The 23836-nt window shown below is 43.2% G+C and overlaps 1 protein-coding gene across 1 annotated transcript in view; it reads right to left on the reverse strand.

Moving 5' to 3' along the window:
• LOC146963162 (uncharacterized) overlaps positions 1-23836 on the reverse strand; it is a gene marked incomplete at its 5' end in the record, with an annotated part of 77281 nt that overhangs the window by 25951 nt on the left and 27494 nt on the right. The window lies entirely within an intron of this gene.

A 23836-nucleotide genomic window follows, 5' to 3' on the forward strand; every position in this document is an offset into this window, starting at 1 on the left:
CTTTAAAAGCACATGAGGATTTCTGACAAATTTCACACTTTTCAATGAGTGTGTATGGGGTTGGGTCAGAGTGAGTGACATCATCGTTAGAGTGAGAGGGATCGAAAAAACATTCAGGATTTTTTCTGGATAAATTGCCAGCACGGCCACAAATTAAACTCTAGACACATGATTTCCTCACCGGTTTGTAGCCACACTTGTCGTGTCTCATCTGATGTACTCAAAACAGCAGACAGACTTACAGAATTGTCTCTATGAGCCTAATTGTGCAGCTAGACCCGCTCCAGTGGCTCATCCACTTCAATATAAAAGTAGGAGCTGATTTTTTTAGAAAAACAGAAATGCCCCCCTTTTCTACCTTGCGACGGCAAGAAAAGTATTTGTCCTACAAACACTTAATGCACATCAGAATGCTCAGGAAGGTCTCCTTGCCCAGATGGTCTCTACCACATTCTGATAAGAGGTACGGTTCTCTGTTTTTTGGCTGTCATTAGGAGAGCTGCGTCGAGCTCAAAACTGACTGTTCTGCTCCTGCTCTGTTGTGCAGGTGGCCATCAAGTCACACACACACACACACACACACACACACACACACACACACACACACACACACACACACACACACACACACACACACACACACAGTTAACCTACCCACAGTGCCACCCAGTAAAAGGTAAGCAGTTAGTCACCATGGTGCAGGCTGCCACACAGGTGTATTCAATCAGATCATAAGCACATGGAGGGGTTTTGTGGTGATCAACTATTGTACTTGTATTGTTCTGGCTATGTGCTGGTCCATAGAGTCAGAGGAGGTTGGTCCTCCTCTATTTTTTAGAGGCCAGATGAACATCAACATATTTTTTAGAAAGAGTAACTGGTTGAATTAAACCATTACCACATCATTTCATGTCTCCACCAAGTTCACTTTCCTCCTCCTCCTCTTTTTCTCCCTCCTTCCTCCCTCCTCTTCTTCTCCATCCTTCTGCCTTCTTTCTCTCCCTCTTCCTCCTCCTCTTCCTCCTTCTCCTCTTCTTCTCCCTCCTTCCGCCTTCTTTCTCTCCCTCTCCCTCCTCTTCTTCTCCCTCCTCTCTCCTCCTCCTCCTCTTCTTCTCCCTCCTCCTCTTCTTCTCCCTCCTTCCTCCCTCTTCCTCCTCCTCTTCTCCCCCTTCCTCCCTCGTTCTCCTCCTCTCCCTCCTCCTCCTCTTCTTCTCCCTCCTTCCGCCTTCTTTCTCTCCCTCTTCCTCCTCTTCTTCTCCTTCCTTCCTCCCTCCTCCTCCTCTCCCTCCTCTTCTTCTCCTTCCTTCCTCCCTCCTCCTCTTCTCCCTCCTCCCCCTCTTCTTCTCCCTCCTCCTCTCTCTCTGCCATTCAGCCCAATGCAATTTATTTCACAGCAGAGTAGCAGGAGCTCAACTTTTTAATTCGCTGGAATGGGCATTATACTTTGTTTGATTTCATCAAAAAATAGTCACAAGTCACAAAAAAGGTCCTCTACTTACTTGTTGTGGCTCATTTCTTTTTTTTTAAAGTATCATTGAAAAATCTCACATTCATCAAAGTCTCAACCTCTCTTCTCCACAGCTCTGTCTGTTGTCCAATGGGTAAGGTGGCTGCTTGCCAACCTCAAGGTCACTGGTTCAAATCCAAGAGTGGCACTCTTGTTATGTTATGTTGAATTCTGCTCCCCTCCCCCACCTTCAATTGGTTACAGGTGTTCGTTAAGCGCCACAGTTTGCAGCACATCATCACAATCAATGACAACATGTTTAGGTGTGTGCTCTCTGTGGTGAAATGGCAGAGTAAAGGTTTATTGATCATGAGGCCATGGGTTCGATGCTGCCTCATTCATGTGGTACTTTCTGATAGAGACTTCATTCAAATTCTGATCTGTAGACAAACTTCTAATGGCTCATTTATACTCTTTTCTTTCTTTCTTTTAAGCATCATTGAAAAATCTCACATTCATTGAAGTTTCAACCTCTCTTCAGAAGTCAGTGACCTCTTATACATGGATTTCTTTTACTCTTCTCTCATTGAATCTAACTATGGTGAAGTGGTTAGGTCAGTGGGCTGATGTACTGAAGGTTGTGGGTTCAATTCCCTCCTTGGACATGTTTCTTGTATGCCATTCCGCATTTCTTTGTCAATTTATTCTGCTAATTCAGCATGGTTCAGCAATGGCTTTCAGCATTCACACCATTTCCATTTTTGGAAATGCTTTTTCTAGTTAGTGTGAATGCTGAAAGCATTCACACTATTGTTCTTCTGTTCGGCCATTTTCTTCCGCCTTTTTACGGTCTTCTTCTAGTCCTTCATACTTTGTGCTATTTCAACAATTCATATATCAAAACGTGCAGCTTTTTTTGAACTTTATCGGCATTACTTTTCTCTTTTTAACTATTTATACTTTTTAAAATATTTAACTTTTTCTGATTTTCAATGAGTGTGTATGGGGTTGGGTCAGAGTGGATGATGTCATCGTAGAGTGCAGGAGATCAGGAGGAGCAGTAACTTGCTGTTAAGTGCTTTTTAATTCATTTTAATTCACAAAAAAATAGTCACAGGTCACAAAAAAGTCCTCTTCTTGCTTGGTGTGGCTAATTTCTGCACTTTCCTTACTTTTTTTTTAAGCATCATTGAAAAATCTCACATTCATGAAAGTCTCAACCTCTCTTCTCCACATCTCCGCTGTAGTGTAGGGGGTAGGGTGGCTGCTTGCCAACCCCAAGGTCACTGGTTCGAATCCAAGGGAAGAACTCTTGTTATGTTATGTTGAATTCTGCTCTCCTCCACTGCCTTCAATTGGTTACAGGTGTTTGTTATCGCCTTGATTACCAGTTTGCAGCACATCATCACATTACAATGAATGACAACAGTCTTGAAAGCAGTGTGCTCTCTGTAGCCGAGTGGCAGAGTAAAGGCTTAATGATCATAAGGTCATGGGTTTGATTCTTGCCTCAGTCATTTCACATCATTGCTTGACTTTTGATTCCAATTATTCAGCTGTCATTGGACAGTCTTTGATTCCTCATAGTATAAAGCTCATTGGGCCTCATTCACGAACCGTTCTTAAGAACAAATTTGTTCTTAAGTCCTACTTACGAAGTTTTTACAAAGATTGTGGCATTCATGAATGTTTTCTTATGCAGAATTTGTTCTTAACTAAGAACAAAATCTACGAACAGTCAGGAGTATACTTACGCACTTTTAAGTGCTGAGACTTCAATCATTGCAGTCTCTTGAAAAACATTATACACTTAATTCATATCATATCTTTTTTTTGGGGAGGGGGGGGCGGGGGGGGGCATACAGCTGCCGATATGATTTTTTTTTTTCCTAATTGCGGGCTGCAACAGTGCACTTACTGTAAGTGTTCACACTACACACAATTGTTTTTTTTTTCATGTGTGATAATATGATGATATTTATGATGGCACACGTGAGAGTGTGGTCTCTCTGATAACAACTGAAGAGCTGCAGCCACTGCTGACGCTACTAAATATAGCCTAAATATAAAAATATAAACTAAATATAAGCCTTTTGTTTGTTTCTTTGTTTCATTCCTGCTGCAGTAGCGCCACTTCACTACTTAAGTTCTTTTTACGTTTGGAGTCTGGTGCTCCCTCCCAGATTTTCATTTGCGCATTTCAACTTTCTTTCTCACTTCACCTTCTCTGCTCAGTGCCTGTGGGTTCTGTGTGCACACGGCCCTGCAGTCTCATGCCCTTTTACGGGCATTGATGGGGCCGTTACCTATGCTAATCCTATGTTAATTAGACTCACCTGGCACACGCCCTCAATTTACGAGGAGATGGCATAAGAACACAGCTGCGAACAATTCTGAGGCTTACGAACGCGTTGATGAATCTGACGTAGGGTTTTCTTAAGGAACTTCTTAAGAACAACTTAAGAAAGAATCTAAGAAGGTTCTTAAGAAGATATTGGTGAATGAGGCCCATTGTAACTCAGGTTCTCTGTGGCCATATGGTTAGTGTGTTAGGTACCACTCATGAAGTTGTGGGTTCAATTCCTTCCATGGACATGTTTCTTGTATGCCATTCCGCATGTCTTTGTCAATTTATTCTGCTAATTCAGCATGGTTCAGCATTGGGTTTCAGCATTCACACGCATGTTCCGTTAGGAAATGCTGTTTCTAGTTAGTGTGAATGCTGGAAGCATTCACACTATTGTTATTCGGTTCGGCCATTTTCTGCCTTTCTTCGTCATGTAACTAGTCCTTCATACTTTGTGCTATTTCAACAATTCAAATATCAAAATGTTCAGCCTTTTCGGGACAGGTGTGCTATGTCTTTTCTCTTTTCAACTATTCATACTTTTTGCAATATTCAACTATTTCTGATTTTTTTTTCCCCATAGAGAATGCATTGGAACAGTCTTGAAACTCTTCAAATCTTCTTACTTCTTTCAGCCTTTAAAGCGTCCACATACTTTCAGCTAGAGACTTCATTCAAATTCTGAGCTGTAGACAAACTTCTAATGTATTCATCCTGTATGTACAACTTTTTCATAGCTTGTACCGTTTTTGAGATAAATCCTTTAAAAGCACATGAGGATTTCTGACCAATTTCACACTTTTCAATGAGTGTGTATGGGGTTGGGTCAGAGTGAGTGACATCATCGTTAGAGTGAGAGGGATCGAAAAAACATTCAGGATTTTTTCTGGATAAATTGCCAGCACAGCCACAAATTAAACTCTAGACACATGATTTCCTCACCGGTTTGTAGCCACACTTGTCGTGTCTCATTTAATGTGCTCAAAACAGCAGACAGACTTACAGAATTGTCTCTATGAGCCTAATTGTGCAGCTAGACCCGCTCCAGTGGCTCATCCACTTCAATAGAAAAGTAGGAGCTGATTTTTTTAGAAAAGCAGAAATGTCCCCCTTTTCTACCTTGCGACCCTGAGAAAAGTTTTTGCCCTACAAACATTTAATGCACATCAATGTGCTCAGGAAGGTCTCCTTCCCCAGTAGTCATGGCCACATTCTGATAAGAGGTACGGTTCTCTTTTTATGGGCTGTTTTGGGAAGCTGCACAGAGCTCAAATCTCTCTGCTCTGCTCTGCTCTGTGTGCAGTTGGTCCAGCTGTAGCGGCCAGCTCGTTATCAAAGTCTATAAATAGAACAGGTGCAGGTGCAGCCTGGCCGCTCGTTAAGATGTTTTTAAACACAGCCCCACACACACACATGATAAACCAGACTGACAAAGGATGTCCACGCACAAACACAGGCATCACACTCACACAGACAGACACACACAGACACTCACACACAGTCACACATGCACACATACACAAACAAACAATTCCATTCCATTCTTCATTCTTCCATTCTTAGATAATAATTTAAAATATTTTTTAAATGCAGCCAGGGAGCTCTCTGCTCTCATTCAGCCCAATGCATTTTTTTCACAGCAGCAGGAGAAGGAGCTCAACTTTGTAACTTGCTGTTAAGTGCTTTTTAATTCATGTTAATTCACTTTCCTTACTTTTTTTTTAAGCATCATTGAAAAATCTCACATTCATGAAAGTCTCAACCTCTTTTGCACAACTCCACTGTAGTGTAGGGGGTAGGGTGGCCGCTTGCCAACACCAAGGTCACTGGTTCGAATCCAAGGGAAGAACTCTTGTTATGTTATGTTGAATTCTGCTCTCCTCCCCCGCCTTCAATTGGTTACAGGTGTTTGTTATCTCCTTGATTACTCATACCAGTTTGCAGCACATCATCACATTACAATGAATGACAACAGTCTTGAAAGCAGTGTGCTCTCTGTAGCCGAGTGGCAGAGTAAAGGCTTAATGATCATAAGGTCATGGGTTTGATTCCTGCCTCAGTCATTTCACATCATTGCTTGAGTTTTGATTCCAATTATTCAGCTGTCATTGGACAGTCTTTGATTCCTCATAGCATAAAGCTCATTGTAACTCAGGTTCTCTGTGGCCATATGGTTAGTGTGTTAGGTTACCACTCATGAAGTTGTGGGTTCAATTCCTTCCATGGACATGTTTCTTGTATGCCATTCCGCATGTTTTTGTCAATTTATTCTGCTAATTCAGCATGGTTCAGCATTGGGTTTCAGCATTCACACGCATGTTCCGTTAGGAAATGCTGTTTCTAGTTAGTGTGAATGCTGGAAGCATTCACACTATTGTTATTCGGTTCGGCCATTTTCTGCCTTTCTTTGTCATGTAACTAGTCCTTCATACTTTGTGCTATTTCAACAATTCAAATATCAAAATGTTCAGCCTTTTCGGGACAGGTGTGCTATGTCTTTTCTCTTTTCAACTATTCATACTTTTTGCAATATTCAACTATTTCTGATTTTTTTTTCCCCATAGAGAATGCATTGGAACAGTCTTGAAACTCTTCAAATCTTCTTACTTCTTTCAGCCTTTAAAGCGTCCACATACTTTCAGCTAGAGACTTCATTCAAATTCTGAGCTGTAGACAAACTTCTAATGTATTCATCCTGTATTTACAACTTTTTCATAGCTTGCACCGTTTTTGAGATAAATCCTTTAAAAGCACATGAGGATTTCTGACAAATTTCACACTTTTCAATGAGTGTGTATGGGGTTGGATCAGAGTGAGTGACATCATCGTTAGAGTGAGAGGGATCGAAAAAACATTCAGGATTTTTTCTGGATAAATTGCCAGCACGGCCACAAATTAAACTCTAGACACATGATTTCCTCACCGGTTTGTAGCCACACTTGTCGTGTCTCATTTAATGTGCTCAAAACAGCAGACAGACTTACAGAAGCTGATTTTTTTAGAAAAGCAGAAATGCCCCCCTTTTCTACCTTGCGACGGCAAGAAAAGTTTTTGCCCTACAAACATTTAATGCACATGAATGTGCTCAGGAAGGTCTCCTTGCCCAGATGGTCAGGACCACATTCTGATAAGAGTTACGGTTCTCTTTTTTGGGAAGCTGCTCAGAGCTCAAATCTCTCTGCTCTGCTCTGCTCTGTGTGCAGTTGGTCCAGCTGTAGCGGCCAGCTCGTTATCAAAGAACTCTTGTTATGTTATGTTGAATTCTGCTCTCCTCCACCGCCTTCAATTGGTTACAGGTGTTTGTTATCTCCTTGATTACTCATACCAGTTTGCAGCACATCATCACATTACAATGAATGACAACAGTCTTGAAAGCAGTGTGCTCTCTGTAGCTGAGTGGCAGAGTGAAGGATTTATGATCATAAGGTCATAGGTTCGATTCCTGCCTCAGTCATTTCACATCATTGCTTGAGTTTTGATTCCAATTATTCAGCTGTCATTGGACAGTCTTTGATTCCTCATAGTATAAAGCTCATTGTAACTCAGGTTACCACTCATGAAGTTGTGGGTTCAATTCCTTCCATGGACATGTTTCTTGTATGCCATTCCGCATGTCTTTGTCAATTTATTCTGCTAATTCAGCATGGTTCAGCATTGGGTTTCAGCATTCACACGCATGTTCCGTTAGGAAATGCTGTTTCTAGTTATTTTTCCACTTCCGGCCAGATTTCGATTCGCTACTAGTCCTGCAACTCGAAGAGATCAAAACGTGCGTCTTGATCGGGATCGCTGTGCTATTACTTTTCTCAACAGTTTACGAATTTTTCGCGACATAGTCGCGAAAAACTGCGCAAAAATTTTGCATGTAAGTCAATGGGACGGGCGGAAAAAAAAGAGCGAAAAAGACCAATCATTGGAGTTTAACAAACGTCTACTGCTCAGGCATACTTTCACCTAGAGACTCCATTTAAACTTTAAACAGTAGACACAAGTCTTGTGTATTGTCGTATTACTCCACGTTTTGATAGGTCATATAGTTTTTGATCAATCCCTGATCAATGACCATGATCATTTTTGGAGAAATTATGAGTTTATAATGGGTGTGTATTGCATGGAATGTTCGTGTCAGAGTGCGTTTTTCTGGATAAACTGTCAGCACGGCCACAATTTACACTCTACAGACATAATTTTTTCAGAATTTGTAAGACAAACTTGTTATCTCTCATGTCATGTGCTCAAAATATCAGAGAGACTTACAGAATTGACAGAATCAGCCTCTGAGTGCGGCCACGTCTGTCCCTGCTCCTCATTGAGTCCAATACAAATATTTTCTGAGAGGAGCAGAACGGCCTGATGTTTTAAAACTGCCAGCGTCGCCAAAATATTTACTGTAGAAACACCAAATCGTACCAAAATTTTCAGGAAGTCCTCAGAGCAATGTTAATCTGTGTTTTGTTCTGATAGGAGTTACCGTTTTGTCATGGTAAGCCTAAATGTGAGGCCGGTGCAGAGGCAGAAAATGGCTCTTTTTCTCCACGTTTCTGTCTGTCTCAGCCTGCGGGGGCCCCTATCGCCGTGGTAACCTCTTTGATCCTCAGGCCAGAGCTCGTTAACTTCATAAACAATCCACCTGGCGCTCGTTTAAATGTTTATAAACACAGACACAGCTAAATCAGACTGACACAGGATGCAGCTACTAACTAACTATGTGTCAAGTCAGTCACACACACACACAGACTCTAGAGCCAGCTTCATGTGATTACAGTCACACACACACACACACACACACACACACACACACACACACACACACACCTTCATGTGATTAAAACACAGTTAACGTGCAACAGAATTTAAACTTAAACCATGATTTAATCTGGTTTTAAAGTTAAACCTTGTTGGTGTCACACACACACACACACACACACACACACACACACACACACACACACACACACAGGTAACCTAATGTGGTTACAGCTCCTCCATATCAGTGCTTATAGAAAGATGATCATGTGTCTGTCTGATCAGCTCTGTCTTGCGCTTAAGATCGTGGGTTTGATTCCCATGTTGACAGAGATGGCAAAATCGGCAGTAGCCCCGCGGCCCATTCAAAATTTCCCGAGAGGAAATTTTCTAGTTTAATTTGTTCTTATGCTAATAAATGTTGTCATATTAAATGGCATCATTATACAGTCAGGTCGGCCGGGGGAAGGCCTGCAAATACAATTCTGCTTAGGGCCCCAATTTGGCCAGGGGTGGGCCTGTCTGTGAGTGGCTCTGATCACACTGAGGCCCCGTCCAGACAAATCCTTTTTTTTCGAATCCGGAAAAATACTTTATTGGATTGGCCTCACGTCCACACGAATCCGGCGTTTTCAGGGGGTGAAAACGGTATTTTTTGAAAACGGGTCCCAGAGTGGGAAAATTTGAAAACACCGCCCCAGCGTTTTCGTCTGGACGGCCAAAACGGACTTTTTCTGAAACGATGATGTCATACCCCCCGCCAGGGGTGGAAAGTAACGAGTTACATTTACTCAAGTTACTGTAATTAAGTAGCTTTTTTGTGTACTTGTACTTTTTTGAGTAATTTTTAAAATCAGTACTTTTACTTTTACTTGAGTACATATTGTTGGAAGAAATTTACTTAGTTACATTTTAAATAGCTTAAGTTACAAAGTAAAAAATATATAACTCTGTGTGGGTTGTCAAAAGTAGCTACGCTGCTGCCGCCTCTCTCTCTCTCTCTCTCTCTCTCTCTCCCTTCACAGACGCACACAGCAGCAGCAGGTACACACCTCTTTCCCCCTCCCTGCTACGTGAGTTAGTGCATAGCTCGTCGCTATGTTGTCGTCTTAATATTAGCCATTAGCCGCAGCTAGCGGTTAAAAGCTGACGTTAATGATTAAAGACAACGTTATCAGGCATGTCCATGTATTCGGCTACGTTTATGGTGACCGTGCCAGACACACCGGGGCTGAAGGCCGGACCGGCAGTCCGTTGAGTTAAATGTAGGAGCCCAGTCAGATCCATGGCCATGCTCAGAGGAACAGAAGCAGCCCACTGCTTCAGAGCAGTTACAGTAAAGAGGCAAGAGAGAGAGAACCTACAGTAACCCCCCCCCCCCTCCTCCTCCTCCTCCTTTTTCTTTTCTTTTTTTATCCGTATTGAAAATGGTATTGAGTATCGAATATTTTCCTTAATATCGATATTGAGTTGAAAATGTTAGTATCATGATCATGATCGTGACAACCTTAGTGCCAGTAACTGTAACTGTCCATCTGATTGGCTCAGAAGGTCAGAATCAAGTTGGTGCCACAGGAGCTAAAAGATGATGGAGACCAGTGTATCGATGGAGAAGGGACAAATTTAAAACACAGAGACATGCACAGAGAATGTTAGGCCAATCTCTGGCCATTATAGCCGCCCCCCCCCCAAAAAAAGTAACTAAGTAACTTGTACTCTGAGTAAATTTTAAATGAACTACTTTTTACTTTTACTTGAGTAGATTTTTACACCAGTACTTTTACTTGAGTAGATTTTTTTGGTACTCTTTCCACCCCTGCCCCCCGCCGCTCTACCTGTAACCTGAGACACACACACACACACACACCGCTACAGCAGCTGCACAACAGCCTATATGGACGTAACAACAACAACGGCCGACTAACGTCGCGTCGCTCAGACGCTGCAGCTGAATCGCGCCTGTTTAATCATCACTGATCATCATATTTACTCTGACACGACTCCCTGTCAACATTTAATCCCATGTTTGAGTTTGAATACAGCGGGGGACTTCTTCTATTGAATTACAGCGGGGACTTCCCGTCTTCTTCAGCTGTCTTAAGTGTTTATGTGTGGCAGCGCTGCAGCGCCACACACGCTCCACACACGCCTACAGTATGTAGGTACTACAGCGTTTTGGGTCGTTTTCAGGTGATCCGTGTGGACGCACGTATTTCTGAAAACGATGCCGTGTTTACGGAGATTTTTTTCAAAACGATTAAGAAAAAGATCAGATTCGGTGAAGCCGCGTATTCGTCTGGACGGGGCCTGAGCCCCTACACACTACAGATGATTATTGATGCTGATCTATCAGTCACAAACAAAAGACAAGGCAAAATTATTAGCCCCCCTATGAATATTTCACTTTTTGTAAATATTTAGTGTGTTTTAAGACATCATAGTATTTTGGATGCTTGCATTGATTGTCTTTGCACACATGATGCAAATAGTCAGTTGCATGTCCTTTTTGTTGGAAAACAGCAAAAAGTGTGAAGTTGTTTTCAACAAGTCTCTGACACGTCTCCTGTGGAATCCCAGCCCAAAAGACCAAACTGAATGTTATTGACAAGCCTGCACTAAGCTCTGACTTGAATCCCATTGCAAATCTGTGAGGTGAACTGAAGACCATACCAGAAAGCCAGTCCCTCCAGGATTTCGCGGGCTTTTTTTGTGATTGTTGCGGCCTAAAATGCCTGATTTTGCGGCCACATTTTGAAAAAATTGCGGTGCATGTTGCGATGTTTTAAGTGCTTTTGTTGCGATTAAATTGCGGGAGACAGCAAAAGTTGCAAAAAAATTTTTGAAATGTCACAAAATAATGTGAGGTCCTGTTATACCAGCAATTTTCCACTTGTTAAGAAAGGCACAGGAAAATTATATAGAGTTGAAAGTTGTTTTACTTTTAATTAAAATGTCTGTTTAAAAATCGTGGTAAAAGAACTGTTTTAACATGCCATTAAAACAGTCCAGTCTTTGAATAAAAAGGGGAGGGTGGCTACTCAAGTCCAGGGCCAGGGCCTCAGGATGGGGGAAGGGGCACCTGGCCGCCAGCTGCTCCGCTCCGGCCCTGCAGTGGCGCACTCACTGGATTCCCCCTCAGCGAGTGCTGCGGGGTTGACACAGCCTCGGGTGGTCAACCGGGACAACTCACACACTCAACACGTTCAACTCAGCTTGTGTTCCTTTACTTATCACTTTGTGCACGTTGTATCAGGTTTCTTGCCGTCAGCCCAGCCACGCTGTTCCTCCGTGGACTCACTTTCAACCACCGCTCCGTCCAGACTCGCACTCTCTGCTGTGTAACTCGCGGAAAGCAGCGACAATTGGTCCAATTTGCGGAAAAGTTGCGGTGATTGTACAAAATTGCAAGATCGCAAAAAATTTGCGGGGATTGGCTGAATTTGCGTTAATTGTTGCGATCGCAACATCGCGAATTCCTGGAGGGACTGGAAAGCCATAAAATCTGGAGGAGCTAGAGAGATTTCCAAAAGACTAATGGAAGAGAATAAGAATAATGTCTTTACAAGACATTATAGAATATATATATATATATTCTATAATGTCTTTACAAGACATTATAGAATATATATATATATATAGAATAATGTCTTTACAAGACATTATTCTTGTTGCTATGATGAGTGCCTCTCTTAACTCTGAGACACTCAATAATTATACTGATCATGTCTGGACTCACCCAGCCTTCCTGCAGTTCCTCACAGCTGGGATCAGTCTCCGTCGTCCCTCCTTTGATGTGTTGTACTTGTCCAGGTTCAACTCGTCCAGAACCTGCTCTGACATCAGCAGCATGTAGGCCAGAGCTGAACACTGGAACTCAGAGAGTTTCTTCTCTGATCTGTTCTCTGACTCCAGGAACTGTTGGATCTCCTGATGAACTGACTGGTCCTTCATCTCCGTCAGACAGTGGAAGATGTTGATGCTTCTGTCAGGAGAGATGTAATCAGTCTCCATCTCCTTGAGGTTGTCGATGGTTCTCTGGATGGTTTCTGGACTGTTGTCTGTCTGACCCAGCAGACCTCCTAACAGCCTCTGGTTGGACTCCAGAGAGAGGCCATGAAGGAAGCGAACAAACAGGTCCAGGTGACCGTTTCTACTGAGGAGGGATTTCTGCATGGCTCTGTTCAGGAAGTCATCCAGGGTTAAATTAACATGTTGTTTTCCCAGGAAATTCTCGAGGACCTGTGTGTTCCAGTTGGTGTAACAGTGGAACATGTAGACTGCAGCCAGAAACTCCTGAACACTCAGATGAACAAAGCAGTAGACTGTTTTCTGGAAGATCACACTCTCTCTTTTGAAGATCTCAGTACAGAGTCCTGAGTTCACCAAGGCCTCTGTGACATCCAGACCACACTGCTCCAGGTCTTCTTGGTAGAACATGATGTTTCCTTCCTCCAGCTGTTCAAACGCCAGCCTCCCCAGCTTCAGAAGAACTTCCCTGTCGGCCTCCGTCAGCTCCTGTGGACTCGTCTCATGTCCTTCACCGTACTTGTTGTTCTTGCTCTTTGTCTGGACCAGCAGGAAGTGTGAGAACAGGTCCGTCGTGGTCTTGGGCAGCTCTCCTCTCTGGTCTGTGGTCAACATGTGCTCCAGAACTGTAGCACTGATCCAGCAGAAGACCGGGACTTGACACATGATGTGGAGGGTCCTGGACGTCTTGATGTGTGAGATGATTCTTCTGGACCGATCTTCATCACTGGACCTCCTCTTGAAGTACTCCTCCATCTGGGCGTCAGTGAAGCCTCGGACCTCTGTTACCCTGTTGACACATGTAGGAGGGATCTGATTGGCTGCTGCAGGTCTGGAGGTGATCCAGACCAGAGCCGAGGGAAGCAGATTCCCCTGGATGAGGTTTGTCAGCAGCACGTTGACTGATGACGTCTGTGTGACATCAGACACAACCTCCCTGTTGTTGAAGTCCAGTGACAGTCGGCTTTCATCCAGGCCGTCAAAGATGAAGAGAAGTTTCCAGACAGCCAGCTGCTCTGCTGTGACCTTCTGTAATGTTGGATGGAAAACATGGAGCAGCCTGAGAAGACTCAACCGCTGATCTCTGATCAGGTTCAGCTCCCTGAACGAAAGAAGAACCAGCAGACTGACATCTTGGTTCTCCAAGCCCTCGGCCCAGTCCAGAGTGAACTTCTGCACCGAGAAGGTTTTTCCAACGCCAGCGACGCCGTTGGTCAGAACCACTCTGATGGGTCTCTGTGGGACAGGTGAGACCATAGAGATGTCCTCTCTCTGTTGGACAGGTGAGACCGTAGAGACGTCCTCTCTCTGTTGGACAGGTGAGACCGTAGAGACGTCCTCTCTCCGTTGGACAGGTGAGACCGTAGAGACGTCCTCTCTCTGTTGGACAGGTGAGACCGTAGAGACGTCCTCTGTCTGTTGGAGAGGTAAGCCTTTAAAAATACTGTCTCTCTGTTGGACAGGTAAGTCTTTAAAGATGTCCATTATCTGTTCGACAGGTAAGCTCGTAGAGACGTCCTCTGCCTGTTGGACAGTTAAGTCTTTAAAGATGTTGTTGCACTTGATTGGAGTGTCATGGAGGGTCTTCTTCTTCTTGGACGTTGTCTCCAGCTGTCTCACCTCATGTTGGGTATTAACCTCTTCACTCTGTCCCTCTGTGATGTAGAGCTCAGTGTAGATCCTGTTGAGGAGGGTTTCACTTCCTGTTCCACTTCCTGTTCCCTCAGTTCCTTCAGTCACTCGTTCACATCTGCTCCTCAGACTGATCTTATGTTGATCTAAAACCTCCTGCAGACCACGATCTGCTGAGAGACAAGAGACAGAGTCAGACTGAAGACAGAGAGTCTGACAATCTGATCAGATTATTTTCATCAGCTACAGAAAAACTACAGACAACAAAGAGAAGGTTTGAATCATCATCTTAAATGTCAGTGCTGTGTGATGGAACAATGACTCTGGAGAAAACAACAAATGGCCACATCAGCAGACAGATGTTCAGTCTCCCTTTGTCCACAGCTGCTCTGATTGGCTATCTGCAGCTCACCTCTGGTTCTGGGTCTTTTTCCACACTGGGGACAGGAGGGGGGTCCTGAAGAACCAGACTGGTCCCAGTCTGAGGTGAAACACTGTCTGCAGAACCAGTGTCCACAGCTGGTGGAGACTGGATCCTTCAGGACGTCCTGACAGAGACCACAGCAGGACAGCTGCTGGTCCACAGAGACACCACTCCTCTTCCTCCTGTCAAGACATTTCTGGATCAACAACATGTCACAGCTCCACATCTGAGCTCTGATTGGCTGCTGACAGAGTGTGTGCATGTTTCTGTCTCTGAGGTTTGTTGTGAACCTTCAGAGTCTGATGGATCTGGTTCCTGGTTTCTCTCTGTTTCCTTCACATGAGTCTAAAGACTGAATCATCTTCAGCTCAGTTTACAGTAGAAACGTCTCTTACCGTGACTCTGGAGGTCCAGGTCCAGGTCCAGGTCCAGGTCTGAAGTAAATAGGTTGATCTTTGGACCGGTCACTCTTCATGGACAGACAGATGGATCCAGGTCCAGGTCCAGGTCCAGGTCCAGGTCCAGATCTGAACCAAAGTGGTTGATCTTTGGAGTAGTCACTCTTCATGGACTGACAGATGGATCCTGGAGACTCTGCTCTCAGTCTGCAAACACAAACATGTTTTTATTGACATCACATTGATCACTGATCAGTTCTCTTGCATTGTGGGAAGTCTCTAGCGACGTCAGCGTCCAGCAACTGCTTACTAACGCCACCAGAGGGCACTTTCTCAGTTTGGTGAACTGGTTGGAGAGCAGTTCAAAAAGATACCGGAAGTCGCCATCTTGTTCACAGCGGTGCGACCGCACCACGGTTTTCAGAAGTTTATGAGGGTAAATATAACATAAATGTGGACATGAAATATCTAATGGATATATGTTTAAGAGTAATGCATGTGCAGACTGAAATGTTTTATGTTAATGTGGCCGTATGTGTTAGAGGTTAAAGGCTCATAAATGTAGTGTGAAAACGCTTTGCTTTTCCAGAACTCCTCATTGTCCCTTTAACAGATAAACAGGCGACGAGAGAGACCCAGCGGTTGTCGTGTAGCAGGCCATCTTCAGTGCTGTGTGTGCTACGGGAAAAATGCACAAGTTAGTAACGTTATGTATTACAATACTGCACATTCATTGTGACATTTTGACCTGTGAATGTAAGAGTGTTTAATGTGAATTTGTGGGCTTTTTGTGTTATAGGGTTGAGCCACTGTAGTTAATTCTTGCACTCTAGTATTGTTGCTTATAAGGACATTTTTGTACACTCCGATAGCAGTCCGTAGACATATTTTAATATAGTTTTTGTACTGAACTTCAAGACACATTTTGTACCCTTTGGTGCTGTCACATTAGGTAATCAGACCTTCAAAATAAAACAGGAACTAAACTAAACAGGGGAACACAGAGAACGTGACAGGTGCTCGTCTACATTGTTTACTTTTGCACTCTTTTGTAATAGGATAATTATTTAAGGGTTACGGATATTGTCCGGTGAATATAGCCGACTAGACAGAGTTACAGTAAGCGTCCCGTGTGCCAGGCACAGTGTGGTGTCGCTGATTTTTGTTTCTCCTAGTACTGTAGATACAGCTGAAGGCTATCAGCCAGTTTGAGTTTTAAACTTGCATTTATTTATTTTATTTGAACACCATATTCTTCTGTTCAGAAATAAAGACCCCAGAAGATATTTTTGTGTCCTGTGCTAGCTCAATTTAGCCAGGCTACATCTGGATCAACATCTGGATCTGCTGGACACCAGTCGTCCCCCTACAGCCCAGGGTTAGGGTTAGACACATAAGTAATTGAGACACACACACACACACACACACACACACACACACACACACACACCAGGAAGTCATTTCCTGTTCAGTAATGTTGCAGCAGCTCAACACACTCGGCTCTGTGAGACAGTTTTTAGGTTTGTATCAGGTTTCTTACTGTGAGTCTGAAGGTCCAAGTCCAGGTCTGAAGTTTTCAGGTTCATGTTTGGAGCAGTCACTCCTAACAGACTGACAGATGGATCCTGGAGACTCTGCTCTCAGTCTGTGGTTTGCAAACACAAACATGTCAGTCATTACAGTATTTTCCAATCACTAAAACACAATTTTGCAAACTAGGCTGGTTTTATCAAAATACTGAACACAATTCACAAAACCAACTGCAAAACACCTGATACATCCTGCAACATGAAACACTGCAACCACTACTACATAGCATTGGGGGGCAACCGCCATTCCGACATTAGGCCCCAATTGTCGGAAGGGCAACACTTAACCCTTTAATTAAATGTCCCATCATTCCGACAATTTTCGTCTCCTAAGGTCGGAATGGCGGTATTTTTTTCTTTTTTAAACGTGTTGCCATTCCGACAAATCTTTTAAAAGCCTACTCCCCCCCACCCCACGCCCCCCCCCAAATTAAAATAATAATAAAAATAAATAAAAAACATGATTTTGCACTAATGATATGCCGGCGCAAAATAGCAGTTTGCCCATGTTTGTCCAGTGCATCTCATTAAAGCACACAGATTGGTCAGATAATTCAAACGGCATGCAATCACTCTGTTGCCCACTTTTCCCAGTGGTGCAAGGACAATCATCTCCTCCTCAACGTCACCAAAACCAAAGAACTCATTTTTGACAACCGCAGAAAAACCACTCCTCATGAACCCATATACATCGACAACCAGCCGGTGGAGATTGTGGACAGTTTCAGATACCTCGGGATCACACTGGACAATAAACTGAACTTCAACCAACACACCTCAGAGATCATTAAGCGCTGCCAGCAGAGAACCCACATCATCCGCAAACTCAGATCATTGTCCATCAAACCACCCCTTCTGCTTCTTCTGTACCGCAGCATCATTGAATCCATTCTCCTGTACTGTGCAACCTGCTATTTCACCATGCTGCCCCTCAATAACAAAAACAAATTTCTCAGAGTCACTCACACTTGCTCAAAAATAATTGGCCTTCCAACTCCAAGTCTTTCAGCCCTCATTAATACTGCCACCATCCGCAAATCACTGCACATAGCCCATGATCCCCACCACCCACTACACTCATACTTCACCCTCCTCCCCTCTGGTCGTAGGTTCAGACAACTGTCCTGCAGAACAACCCGCTTCTGCAAAAGCTTCGTCCCCTCTGTCATTACAGCTCTAAACAGCAGGCGGTAGATGTCATGGTTTTTTGTTTATATTGTATATATGTATGTATTATTTTTTTCTGGTGTTGCACATGTGTTGGTGTTTTTGTCTGGAACAGAACTGTGAAAATGAATTTCCCCTCGGGGACAATAAATTATGAATCTGAATCTGAATCTGAATTTCAAAGCCTCAGATTTTACTGATTTTTAAGTAGAGGGAATCCACAACCTCGTAAACCAACTTTAATAATCTATTATCAAAATAGTAAGTAAGTAAGTGAGCAGAAATACAGTGTCGGTGACCTGTCACAGCAGCCAGCTGAGTGGAGCTCTGAGCCCATGCGTCTTTATGCACAAAACAGAGTAGCCTACATATTGACTGAACTTAATCATCTGTATTTTGACGGCACCACAGTCAAAAGCGCTTAGAGGGTCTGGCAGCACTCCTGTCCATACATTTTTCATGTTTTAAGACATGTGTACAGATGTGATGTGAAAGCTTAATTAATAAACACAAAGTATGGGCATCCGAAGGAGGAGAGGCCTTGAACGGGAAGCAGACCATGGTGGTTTTCAATCACACACTCCGAACCCACTTGTTGCACTTAAGAAAACATAATTCAGGGGAAAAAAGGCTTACAAACATGGACCAAAACGTCTCCAAAATACGCACAAAAATCCAAAAGAAACTAAAATTAACAAAAAATTAACTAAACAGCATGAAGTGGTCAAAATCTGTATTTTACGCATGCCTCTGTGAGTCACGGCACACTGACAATGCTCAGCATCTGGACCCACTGGATCAGCTGGCATAAACACTCTGTTGTTGTTGTATGTTGTTTATGGCCACAATAGTTAGGCTGGGAACACACACACCTGCTAACGTTAGCCGCATGCTAACGGTTCTCCTGGTTCCTGGTTCTGGTTCCGGTCACCGAACCGAACTCAACCCGCCGCAGGCCGCTCACCTGTGGGTCAGGGTCAACCCCCCTCCCACCCCCCCCCTAAAGTTGGAGGCTAACCGGCTGCTAACAATGTTAATGATGAGGTCAAACATCAGACTGTCACATGATCACACACACACACACACACACACACACACACACACACAGTTATTTCCTGTTCAGTGATGTTGCAGCTCAACACAGTCAGCTCTGTTTGAGACAGTTTGGAGGTTCAGGTTTTTATCAGATCTCTTACGGTGAGTCTGAAGGTCCAGGTCCAGGTCTGAAGTTTTCAGGTTCATATCTGGACCGGTCACTCTTCAGAGACAGACAGATGGATCCTGGAGACTTTGGTCCGTCCTCGTCTTCTTCCTCCACATTAACACCCATCTTCAGGACTTCAGTCGGTCTGAGAGGGAAACCAGAAACACACACAGTCTGATCACCTGTCACACACAAATACACTGAGGACAAACTATCATCACTGTCTCACAGTTGTTGACCTCCACCACTCAGGGCCCTATTTTGCTGGCGCAACTCAGGGGGGCGCAGCGAGGCGAGCCCTGACGCAGCTGGCGCAGTGGCATTTTCCTCCAGTGCAACAAGGTGCGCAGCGGATTCGGTAAATTGGTAGACTGCTGTGCGCCGAGATGGGAGTGGTCGCGCAGCAGGGGGAGGTGTTGACAGATTCGCCGTGGCGCAGTGACAATTTGTTGCCGATAGACCGCGCGGAGAGTGCGCCGAAAGCTCGCCAGCTCCAACCTGGTCTAATCTCAGCGCAAGGCGAAGCGCAGCCAGCGCAGTGGCAATTTGACTGCCCAGCTCGCAGTGCAGACACGTCACCAAGACCTCACAGGCAGATTTCCACAGTTCCAGGCACACTGAAATGCAATTAATAATAATCATAATAATAATCATCATCACAATAACCCCTATTTATTGTATCTGATTCAGCACATACACCTGTATCTATATAGATTGTCCCGTCACACTGATGGCAGATCAAAGGCTTGCGTAATGGAAACTCAGCCTGACTGAATGAACACAGATGAAACCAGGGAGGGACTGAGACAGCCGTGGATGTCCCAAGAGCAGGTGTTGACACTACACACTGTGCCGTTGCAGATTATCAGCTATTTATTTATTTATTTACTTATTGATTTATTAGGGGCCAGCGCCGCATCGTCACGCGACCATAACAAATAAAACTGAAATGCCTCCGTTACGCACAGCTGTTTGTTTATGTTGTGATCTGTGCACACGTGTTTAAATATAGGTTAGATAGATAGATAGACCTGGATAACATCATAACCTCCTCCCTCCCAGACTACTTTTGCATCATCAGCCCGTGAGGTCTGTTCGCGCGACCGGACACTGCCAGCTTGGACCGGACCAGAACATCAGTTTCCTCCCGTCTCACTTGCTGTGACAGATTGAGAGCTGTTGCCCAGTAAAAAAAAACAAAAAACAAAACACACACACCCCTTTTCCATTAATAAAGACACTCATATTTAGTAACCTATATTTAAACACGTGTGCACAGATCACAACATAAACAGCTGTACGTAACGGAAGCATCACGGAGCGTCTCTCTTTTTCTTTTTTCTTTAGAATTGACCTGAGATGGAGATGTGAATATCTGCTCACTATGATGCCAGGCTGATTGTGGTTTGCTGTGAGAGATGATAGTTTATTTGTTTTCAGTTTTATTTGTTATGGTCGCGTGACGATGCGGCTCAATAAATCAATAAGTAAATACATAAATATAGCAGATAATCGTGTAGTGTCAACACAGCAGTAATCCATCCTCATCTTTCATCTGTGCAGCCTTTGATCTGTCATCAGTGTGACGGGACAATCGATATAGATGTGCTGAATGTCTATGCTGTAATCTGTAGGTGCTGATTCAAATCTTCTCTTCCACGGTGAAATCAAACGTCCGCCTTGCGCGCACGGCGGATTTAAAGGCGAGGAGAGGAGCTCATTTGATTGGTGAAGATCTGACTCGGCTGTGTCAAACCCACTCCACGCCTTCTCTCCTCCCTCTATGCCATTTGCGCCGGTGGGAGGGAAGTAGGCGGGATGCGCTCCGCTGCGTCTCGAAGGAAAATCACAATCTGCTCCTGACCACTCCCCGTTGGCGAAGCGAAGGCGAGGCGCAGGCCTGATCCGCTCCGCCTGCACCTAGTTCACGAAAATAGAGCCCTCAGAGTCCTTTCACATTAAATCCATGTTTATCCAGTCACCACGACCTTTGACCTCTGACCTCTGAAGTTTTCTCAGGTCCTTGAGTTCAAGTTGATGTTTGTTCTGAATCTGAAGAAGTTTACAGTCGAGGTCAAACTGAGACAATGTGCTGACGTCTGTACGGACTACGTCTGACTCTTCCTCCACTTTATTTACAGAGTGCTTTTAAAAGTTAGTTTTTTTTATTTTCAAACGTCCCGTTTCAACCGCCAGAGGCAAGATACCACATCTCAACTGGGCACAAACAGACCTCTGCGCTCTAGTTAGGTTAAGGGTGACATAAGGCTCTGGTTGGTAAACAGACTTTATCAAACAATACACTTTTAATTTAGGTTTGTGCAGAATTTCTTCTGCCCAATTTTGTTTATAATTTTTAAATAATATCATCTTAATTTGTCTAACATTACAAGATAATTTATTTCTATATACAGTATATATTGAAAATCTGCTTCATCAAATATTTGAATAAGTTCCCTTGTCCAACAACAGTTTTTTGAAATGTTCCACAAAAAAATGTGTTTAACAAGTCTGTTGTCAGGCATTTTAATGAGTCTGTTCCATAGTCGCACCATGTCACCCTTAATCCGCACTTCGCATGGTTCCCATCCCATATCGCCACATACTGCGAGTTGTTTTATACCCAAGATCTCTGCACAGCTTGACCTTGTTAAGGACAGCTCCCAGTGCTCTGCCTGCAGAGTCTGATAGAACTTTTATTCCTTTTTCAAAGGTAAGATGTGCATCTAAAGTGAGTCCTAGGTATAGTACTAAAGTGTTGAGCCAAAACAAAACTTAAACTTAGTCTGCAGTTCACCCTTCTTTCTAAAGTGCTTAATCTGAGTTTTATCTTAATTTATCTTTAATCTCCATTTATTGCACCAATCATGAACAATATTCAGCTGACTTTGAAGGTCATCTTCAGTCTCTGTCAGGAGGACTAAATCATCCGAATAGGCAAGAGTGCCAACTGTAAAATCACCCAGTCTTACACCAAGCGCTGCTTGCTTAATTTCCATTATCAAATCATTGATGTAGATTGCAAACAGCGTTGGCGACAGCATGTCCCCCTGCTTAACCCCTGACTGAGTTAAGAACCAGCCTGTTCTAAGGTCATTGATCTGCACACATGCAACTGGTGTTTGATAAATAACTTTTAAGGCATTATAAAATTTTCCATCTATACCAGTTTTTAATAATTTGAAACTAATGAGCTCATGATTGATGCAATCAAATGCTTTCTGAAAATCTATGAACCAAGTGAAAGTAGGTTTCTTCTCTTGTATTCTAACTTGAACTATAGTAGACAGAGAAAATATATGGTCAATACAGGCTCTATTCTTTCGAAAACCATTCTGTTCATCGGCCAGCAAATCAAATGTTTCCAGATAACTATATAATCGTCTATTAAGAGTAGAGCTTGTTGACACAACTTAAAAGACTTATCCCTCTATAGTTCAAAGGAACTCTAGGATCATTGTTTGGGGATTTTGGAATTGGTTTAATGATGGATTTATACCATTCAGAAGGGACCAAGCTATTCTCGAAACAAATAGAAACATTACCCAGAATTGGAAATAAACAGGGTACTTTAAGTAGATCATTAGACAAATTATCAATACCTGTAGCTTTTCTTAGGTTAAGTGTGTCAATAGCCCTTTTAACTTCCTCGTGAGTAATACTAGCATTCAGGTAGGGATTAGAGGAGTAAGATTCTTGCTGCATATTGATCTCCATAACATTTTTTTCATCAACTCTCCTTGCAAGAAAGCCATTATCCCACTCTGATAGGCAGTTACTTCCAGAAAATAAAGAACAAACGTTTCCCCATTTTTTCAAAACACCATCAACAGAAAAAAGAGAGGATCCATTTTCCAACACCACTTCCATTGGGATGAGTTTAACTCTTTTCGGGCCCAAATTATTTATCAAGTTCCAAAACAATTGAGGATTATTTGATTGCAAATGCTCTATTTTTAGTGCCTGACCCCTCTCATGTTTTCTTTTACTGGCTCCACCTGCTGGGTAACTCCTGGTATTACACCTGTATGGACCAATGAAACCTGACACACACACACAGAATCAAGACAACAAGTTTAATCTTGTGTCAACTATAATGACCTTTGACCTCTGGGGTCTTCTCAGGCCATCGTTCAGTTCAAGTTGATGTTTGTTCTGAATCTGAAGAAGTTGTGTCGAGGTCAAACTGAGACAATGTGCTGACGTCTGTACGGACTACGTCTGACTCTTCTTCCCTCCACAGTCAACTCAAACTTTATTTACAGAGCGCTTTCAAAAGAACTGAAGTTGACCAAAGTGCTGTACAGATCACTAAGAACATACCATAATTTAATAAATACATAAGTAAAGTGCAATAGAATGTAAACTATAAATAAACAAATAAAATACAAATGAGTAAGTAAATGAGTCAACTCAACCGAATGCCAGGGAGACTCTATTGACTCTAAATACCAGATGCGTCATGGCAGCAAAGACTCGGTCAACTTTCGTCTTCAGCCGAGGTTTTGGGCTGAGCAGCTGTTTGGCTCCACAGTCCATAGAGACAAACTCTGTCTGACACTTAAACAACAACTACAATAATAATAATAATGACAATATTGTTGTGCTAACACTCACTTGTCTCCTTCAGTTTCTCTCCTTCTGCTCCGTCGACTCTAAAATGGCACTGAATAGTTTCACTTTCTCCCTTCCCTTCTCTTGTTGATAGTGACAGAGAGATAAAGTAGAAAAACCTGCTGGATATCTGTTGGTATTATACCTGTATGAACAGATGAAACCTGACACCATTTACGTATAAACAGTGAGCTGAGATCCAGCTGTGGTAGAACAGCTGCTGAGAGATTTAAAGAAACAGC

This window comes from Trachurus japonicus, chromosome 22 (genome assembly GCF_045865225.1).
Source record: "Trachurus japonicus isolate A0001 chromosome 22, Traja_1.0".
In the NCBI taxonomy this organism is placed as follows: domain Eukaryota; kingdom Metazoa; phylum Chordata; class Actinopteri; order Carangiformes; family Carangidae; genus Trachurus; species Trachurus japonicus.